This window comes from Dermacentor silvarum, chromosome 2 (assembly GCF_013339745.2).
Source record: "Dermacentor silvarum isolate Dsil-2018 chromosome 2, BIME_Dsil_1.4, whole genome shotgun sequence".
Taxonomy (NCBI): domain Eukaryota; kingdom Metazoa; phylum Arthropoda; class Arachnida; order Ixodida; family Ixodidae; genus Dermacentor; species Dermacentor silvarum.
The window spans coordinates 174028550-174036904 of record NC_051155.1 but is presented as its reverse complement, the minus strand read 5'-3'; positions in this window follow the sequence as shown (position 1 = coordinate 174036904).

The window sequence follows — 8355 nt, the reverse complement described above, 5'->3', positions numbered from 1 at the left end:
TAACCTTTGGAAGTATTACCTATTCAATAAAAACAAACAAACAAAATATTAAAAAGCATATTCGTTTAGTTGATTGTTCGAATCCATAACGGCATAAAATACGTCCCTGAGGCTGAAACCCACAACTGATGCATCGAAAGTTAGTATTATTTCTGATGTTAAGATTAACCCTAGTTTGACAAGCGGAATTCCTATAAGTCTTTTTTATAATAATTTGTACCGGCGACATGAAAAAAAATGTGGTTGATCCCTCTTATATAGGAATCGGTATAGAACACGAAAGTGAAACGTGTCTTCACAGAAGTAGTGTAATGTTTATTGCACATTGATATATAATGTCTATTGGTGTTTTGTGGCTAAAGCGCCCTTAGGCGTTGATGCACCCACGCTGACGCCTGGTGGCACGTCTCCTCCATCACGACTACCAACGTCGATGACCATGAGCAACCGTCGTGCATATGGAAGCTGCACTACGCTGCACACGCTAGCACAACGCGAAAGACGAAGCACGTAACTGACACACTAATACAACGCGCAAGACAAAGCACGTAACTGAATCGTCACCGAGTCAAATCAGCGCGTACAGCGCGTCGTAATTGCAGCCTCCGCGATCAACTTCAGAAACATTTTCAGAGCTAATTGCGGAGGCCACGCTCCGCTGTGCTGAGTACGGTGAACGCCACCTAGGTGGCGTTGGTAGTGCTTCTTGATGCCAGCGTCCCTTCGAATGCTGGCATCGAGGCTATCGAGGCGTCGTAGTGCTGAGACCACCGAAGCGTTCACTGTCGGTGCGCGTTAGTGTCATAATGCAGTACTTCTCTTTTCTGCTCGTAGGCGGCGGCACCGCCCCGAGCAAGAGCGCGGGTACACGGAGGAGTGTTAGATATATGAGGCGCGTCTGTGTAGCTCTCTGCAAATGCGTTTGTGGCGCAATGGGTTAAACGCTCGGCGATCTATCGTCGCGGACCGAGAGGTCGTGGGTTCGACTTCCAAATTTTCCATGTTTGTGGAACTTTTTCTTCTGGTTTCTTTCTTTGTATTATGTGCGTGTACATTGTAAGCTGACGTATTTCCGTGACGGAAATACGTCAGTGAAGTCTTGGTGGACCCCGGCATAAAACACTTTCGTGTTAAAATAGTGATCTAGGGGTTCTGCTTCTTGGCAGTATTGACAGAGGGGCGATATTTTTAGACCAGTCCTGTGTAAATATAGGTTTAAGGGGGGGACGGCAGCGTAATCTGGTCATCATTACTTCCAATTGTCTTGATGGACACCACTGGATTTTCCACGAAATTTTAGGTGCTGCCATTCTGTCCATGTCGTTATTGTTTCAATTACATTTCTGCTCATTGAATATTTTCGATATCTAATCGCTGTTATGTGCGCCACTACTGAATGTATTATCGGTCCACTCAGGGATGCTCACGCTGATGAATCTTCAATTTCATTTAAATGTAAACCACAGTGACCTGGTACCCCATAATAGCTTTACAAAATTCAACTGTGGAGGAACGGGAGTGAAATATGGCAGTCTCGGAGAGAATGACCATCCATGCGAAAGCGAGATAATGCCTACCACTTCACTACACTCTTCACTTCGTGTTCCCTTGCTTCGTTCCCAATGCGAACCTTGGCCCATACCCCACTCGTGAGTACGAGGGAGTGGTTAAAGGCGACAATAACAACAAGGTGCGGCCAATTAGTCTGGTACGGCAGGCACGCCACTGCTCTCACAAAGCAGAATCAGTGAGGCAAGGGCGATCATCGCAGACGATCATACGTGAGCTTTCCTTGCTGAATACTTGTACCCACAATAACAGTTACGTGATTCTTTTTAGAAAGTGAGAAAGCGAGAGAGAGAGAGATAGAAACATTTATTTAGACCATCGAGTTGATCTTGAGGACGAGTGGGTCGTGTCCTCATTCCAGGACTCCACTGGCCATGGCTGCTGGACGTACTTGCTGGACGAGAGCTTCTTGTCCCGCCAGGGTATCGCCGGTCAGCTGTTCAAGGATGAACAGCTATTCCTTGTTGAATTGTTGTAACTATAATAACGGTTATGTGACGCGCTTCTTAGACGATTCTATGTGCGGTTACCAAGCAACGTTTATAGATAAAGTATATCTATAAACGTTGGTTACAAGCGGCACCATGAGTGCTGCTGCTAAGTGATGCAACGAGAACAAATTTTGTATTATACTTTTATTTTTTGCTTTATTAGCTAGCTGGTGCTTAAGCCATCGTGGTACAAGGCCTCAACTGCTGGAGTGCTAAAGAAAACCAGCAGATCCCACGGTCTGTGGGAATCTATGTTATGCGAAGTAGTGTGCGGGGAGCCTACCAAGTTAACAAAACGACCATGAGAGCGCCAAGACGTAGGCGACTGTTTCATAACCTACATGACACGCATGCCATGACATTCATGTCATGAGTCCTCAGCAGTCCCTTTAGCTACGCCTAGGAGACGTTAAGGCGAAAGCCCTAGTCATGCTCATGACTATGACTTCGACCATTAACTTTGAGCCTTTTACTTCGCTTAGTACCTCATCCGAACTCATTCCATTACTTTTTGAGTGTTAATGTTTTCTCGCTGAGTCATTGTCATTTTTGCTGAGTCATGCTGATGACTATGGCTTCTACTACCATCCTTTAGTGTTTCGTTCAATTAGTACCCATGTCCGAACCCACTTAAGTGGTTTCTAAGTGTTAATGTTTTTTTTCTCTGGGTCATTGTCAATTTAGGCGGCTCTTTCATGACCTACATGACACGCATGTCATGATATTCATGTCCTGACCTATTACTGATGTTCGTCATACATTCTTGTCATGCTATGCCAATTTTGGTACCTACCAAGTTAACGAAACGACCGTGAGAGCACCAAGACGTAGGTAGCTGTTTCATAACCTACATGACACACATGTCATGATATTCATGTCATGGCCTATCATTTATGTTCGTCATCCACCCTTGTCCTACTACACCCTTGTCATACGTGCTTTTTGACCGCTTGACACGAATGCTCCTCCTATGGGCTAGCCGTAAATGCGTACAATGATTGTGTAACGGCTTCGAGCAGTTTTTTTTTTTCATAGAGGACATAATAACTGACGCCGTTGAAACTTTTTCCCCACATCGCCTATAAAAAGCTCCTTGTGGCACGTTCCCCTTTATCCAGACTTTATGTCAACCAATTGGAGAGACTAAAGCTGACAAAGACGGGAAGAGCCCTGCTCCAATATCTGGGCTACCAAGTCGAGGATGAGAGGCACCTACCTCAGCGTATCCCACACGAGGTCAGAGACAAGCTACACATAAGTACCCTTCCCAGAAACATGCATCCCGAGTACGACACGGAAAGGATACAAGCGAGAATACAAGTGCTCAAGCAAATACTCGAACGCACCAACAGCAAAGAAGCAAATGTGATATACACGGACGCAGCTGCGTACAGAACAAACGACCGATTTGCAATCAGCGTGGTCAACGAGAAGGGCGAAGAACTTACAGCCACATCCATACGTGCCAAGGACGCGAGCAAAGCGGAAGAGCTCGGCATAGCCCTGGCCATCGCAATGTGCAAGAAGACCCTGGTTACCGTGGTGATAGACTCGCAAGAAGCATGCAGAAGGTATGTGAACTGAAGGATCAGAAAGGCAACACTTCAGGTCTTGAACAACACCGAGATAGAAGTAGCACACACCCTCTGGACACCGGGACACGAGTCTCTCGCGGGGAACCAGGTGGCGCACGCCGTGGCTCGAGATCATGCGCACCGAGCCACCTACGACACGCAGAGAAAACAGACCAACGACTGTCACGAGGATGATGAACGGATATCCAAGGTGTACTCGGATATCTTGGGGCACTACAAGAACCAGAGGCATCGCTACCCGCCCGCGCATAAGACGATGAGTAGGGAGCAAGCGGTGACCTTAAGAACACTGCAGGCTGGAACCTACCCGTATGGAACACTGCACACGCCATGTAACCGGGCACCTACGGGCGAGACTGGGAGTTCATCATCACCACCATCATCATCACCACCAGGCGATAACATGCAGGAAGAACCGGGCTCAGAAGAAGAATCGGAAGACCAGTGGGAGGCTTTGCTGGTGACGCAAGACCCTGACAACCAGCTACGGTTGGTGAACAGGGCTCGGGCGGCGGCAGCGAGCCATGGCTACCAGGACTGAGGAGGCCACCGACCTTTGGGCTCAGGAAGCCTGGTCTAGCAATGAAGTTTATTTCTCTCGGTTGGGCAAAGTTTTCATACGGTCCGCAAAACAGACTACTAGCGCTCTCGAATGCTTGAATAATTTTCTACACACGTTGAATTTAACCTACACAGTTTAGCTGTCATGCTATATCACTCATATTATGCATGCCTCTCATGCCCATTCAAATTGGATGCCAATGCCACGTTTAGTTCACCCAACATTTTTTTTGCGATGCACGCAACATCGTAATCGTCCGCTACATGCACTATTGCTTCTTGTGGCCATCGGAACATATGCAGGACCCGCCGTGGTGGCTTAGTGGCTATGGTGTTGCGCTGCTAACCACGAGGTCCCGGTATCAAATCCCGGACGCGGCGGCCGCATTTCGATGGAGGAGAAATCATAAAACGCCCGTATTTCGTGCTTTGAGTGCACATTAAAAGTATCCAGGTGGTCAAAATGAATCCCGAGTCACCCTTTACGGCGTGCCTCATAATCAGCTTGTGGTATTGGCACGTAAAATCCCAGGATTTAATTTCATAAACATACATGCATGGACGCCATCTCAGAGTCTGGGTGGTATGTGAAATCCCGACCATACGCGTATTAACACACGCAATGCTGAGCGATAGCGCAGAGGTGTCCGGTTCCCGATCGCAACATAACCGCAAGGACGTCAGTTAGAATCCCAGTGGTGTCAGTGGGCAAAGTTTTGTTTTTCTTATGACGAGAGTGAAGATGAGAATAAAAAGGTGACTTTCCGACGACGACAAAATAACTGTGACCTGAAAACAAACGGATGAGCGTCAGAAGCCCGACTTTCAGCTCTCCACTGCTCTCATAGTTAAAGAAACAAAAATGTACCTTTTTGTCAAATTCTGGACGAATGCTTAAATAACGACACAATGACTCCGGAAGTTTCAGTGATTATTGGTCCCGAAGCTAATGGGAATAGCTTTTTTCTGCTTTTCGGTGACGCACTCGGGATTTGTTGGTGCAGAAGAGAGCAGCTCGTAAATCAGTGAACTACATCGAAAGGTGATTCACGAATTGTTTTCTTACCGCCGAGGTCATCTGATATTTTCAAACGAGTACTGACCTGGGATACGCAAATACCCGTGCTATTTTGTTACGAATACTTACAATTGAGTTGTTTTAGTGTAAGCGCGCTAGGTTCTATCAAATTAAGCCAATTTGGGTGCATTTTGTTAACTCTTGTAACTAACTTGACAGCATGCTGTGCAGTTGTGATGAAGCAAATGCACATCTTCAAGTTTTATATGTCATCAATCTGTGTCATCTTGTACAGGCAACATTCCATTCCATTCGGCTTGTGCACGTGTGCACATATGCTCCAATGACCCCGAGTTTTAACGCAACCTGACAATAGCTGACTCATAACGGACGTCCGCATCCTAGTGCCTCGATGACGTCAACGTCCTAGCGGCTATGACGTCGCACTGCTTAGCTCGCTGTTTTCGATGGGGCGAAATGCAAAAACACTCGTGCACTTGGATCTAGGGGCACATTAAAAAACCCCAGGTGGCGAAAATTGAACTGGAGTTCCCCAGTACAGTATACCTCTAATAAATCTTAGTTTTGGCATGTACAACTATAGAATTTAATTTATATTTCGAAACAGACGCGTACACCATCAAAACATTCAAAACGAGTCACGTTCTGTTATTTATGCTCGGTTTTTCTCATTTCACTTATGTCACTTATATGATTGCCAGACACGTCTCACTTGTTGGCGTAGCAAGCTCTTACTTCTAGGAGCCTGGGGGGGAAGGTTGGGGAGGGGTGATATCAGCCTGAAGCTGACTTCGAGTGTTTTTTCGATGCGTTTGCCATTCTTAGGTAACTAATCATGATTTCTTGTAACTGTCTTACCGTTTTTGTGGGCCCAACCCCTGAAGATAGTGTAGTTTAACATAACGTTCAAAACTACATGGTGTTACAGCAAACTACCGGTGGTACAGCACGGGGGTAAGAGGAGCGTTCCCGAATTCTGCCCTCCTGACAGGTAGCGTTTTTAGAAGGTGGTGTTTAGACGCTGGGCCTCTCGTCAAAGACGCATACACACTGTGATCTGAGATGCTGCGCCTCTGGCCACAGCGTCTGCGACCACAGGCGGCCACAAACGTTGCACGCCGTTCCGAACTGGTCCTTGAAGAAGTGACACTTGAAGTACCAGTTGGCTCCCGCGTACAGGTGAAGGCATGGTGGTAAGTACGCAACAATAACGTATAGTGCAACTTAGTACCACAAATAAACACCTCCCAAAGCATGCTAAGCTCATTATCGGATAGCGACCAGGGTTGGTTCTTCATAAATGTTTGATAAGCGGTTCGTCCTTGTTCTTAACAGACATTCACCTGCGGCGGTGCCTAGCTCGAGGTCAGATATGAGCCAGCTGCTCAGCTCGAGGTCACGTGTTTTATCCCGGCCATGGCGAGCAGCATTTCTGTGGGGGCGAAATGCAAGAATGCTCATGCGCAATATATTCAAGTGTACGTTAAATAACTTCAAGTTGTCAAAATTTATGTGGAGTCCCCCACGACGGTGTGCCTCATAATCAGATCGTGATTGTGATACGTAAATTTGAATGTCATTTTAATTATTTTGCGAAGAACATTAAAATTGAGTTTAACCTCTCGTCGAACTCTAGAGGAGCGGTTACATTGCATAAGCATGGTTCCATTGTTATGAAATGTTCTTTTTTATATGCAGCCCTCTCCTCCGCCAATTATAAATATCACTTAACTATTTTTACAAGTAAATTACCGCGAGGCGAAAATACTGAAGCACCATAACTATTATCTCCAACGTCTTAAGTAACTGTAAAACCCTCAAGCCATTCATTCAGTCGTGACAAACAATTAGAGGTGAAAGTTTGGAAAAATGCTGCGATGACGCAATGACCATGGCGTTTTGCCTTCTAAGCACGACGCCGCGTGTCCGATTGCCGGCCCTGCCAAAGCGCTCACGTACTTGTATTTTTACACAATTCTACGTGGTCAAATTTGTTCCGGAGGTCCTCTCTACGGCGTCTCTTACAACCCCAGAGTTACGTTGGAATGTTAAACTCTATAAATCCGAAGTTTGGAAAAAAGCGATACGTCGTCAGATATGGCATTGCCAAGCGAAGAGAAGGCGACTTCTGCACGGGAGCAATCAATGATAGCTTGGTGACGAGAGAGAAAATCCCAACCTAAAATAATATCATGGGAACAGTGGGGTAGAACGACGAACTCGACGAAGTAGAGCACTCCTTGAATTTCAAGTCTGTTGGTGCACGCAGCCACCGGTTGGACGTGCTGTGCTGTGGCCGTGCGGAGTAATGGACCGAAGAAAGGCGTCGTGACTTTTCGCATTCGGCGGCATAGTTTTTCGGCAGTCACAGATATAGCGGTACCTGTGTCAATGAGGGCAAGCACAGAGACACCTTCAACAGCGACATCAATAGCGTTGGGCGGTGAAAGAAGAGGGCTTGAGCGTTGCGATGATGACGCAGTTCTTGCCTCGGGAACTGCGCCACTTATTTTTCCGTGTCAGCGGTAGATGGATCGACGTCGACGCATCGGGGAGAGCGAGCGACGACGAGGAGAAGGAGAACGGCGGTCAGAAACTGGGCGATGGCTTGGGCGGGGAAGGGGTAAATCGCGGTCGGGAGCGTAAGACAACGGATGGTCGCACGCTACCGTGCGTGGGTCGTCACGTGGATGAAGTGGACGGCGGCGGCACAGGCGTGAAACGTGTCCGGGAATACCACACGAATAGCAGATGGGCCGATTGTCCGCTTTGCGCCAGGAATTAATTACTCGATGGACCGGAGGTCGTGGCGGCGTGGAGGTAAAAACAGGGCTAGGCATCGGAAGCGGAGCCCGGAACGTCGGTGGGCGTGGTCATGCGACGGAGTCGGCGTAAGTCAATGGGGTGGTCAGTTGAGGCGCCCGCTCCAGAGGAAGGACCTCGGACACTTGTTCTTCCATAAAGTGGCGTAGGGTCGGACTAAGGGACGAACTTGACTCCGGCGGGTTGGAGATAAGGGAGAGCTGGCGAGCAACTTCTTCCCGGGCGAAAGCCTTGATCTGCGAGAGGAGGGTGGAATCGTGAAAAGGAGAGGTCAAGC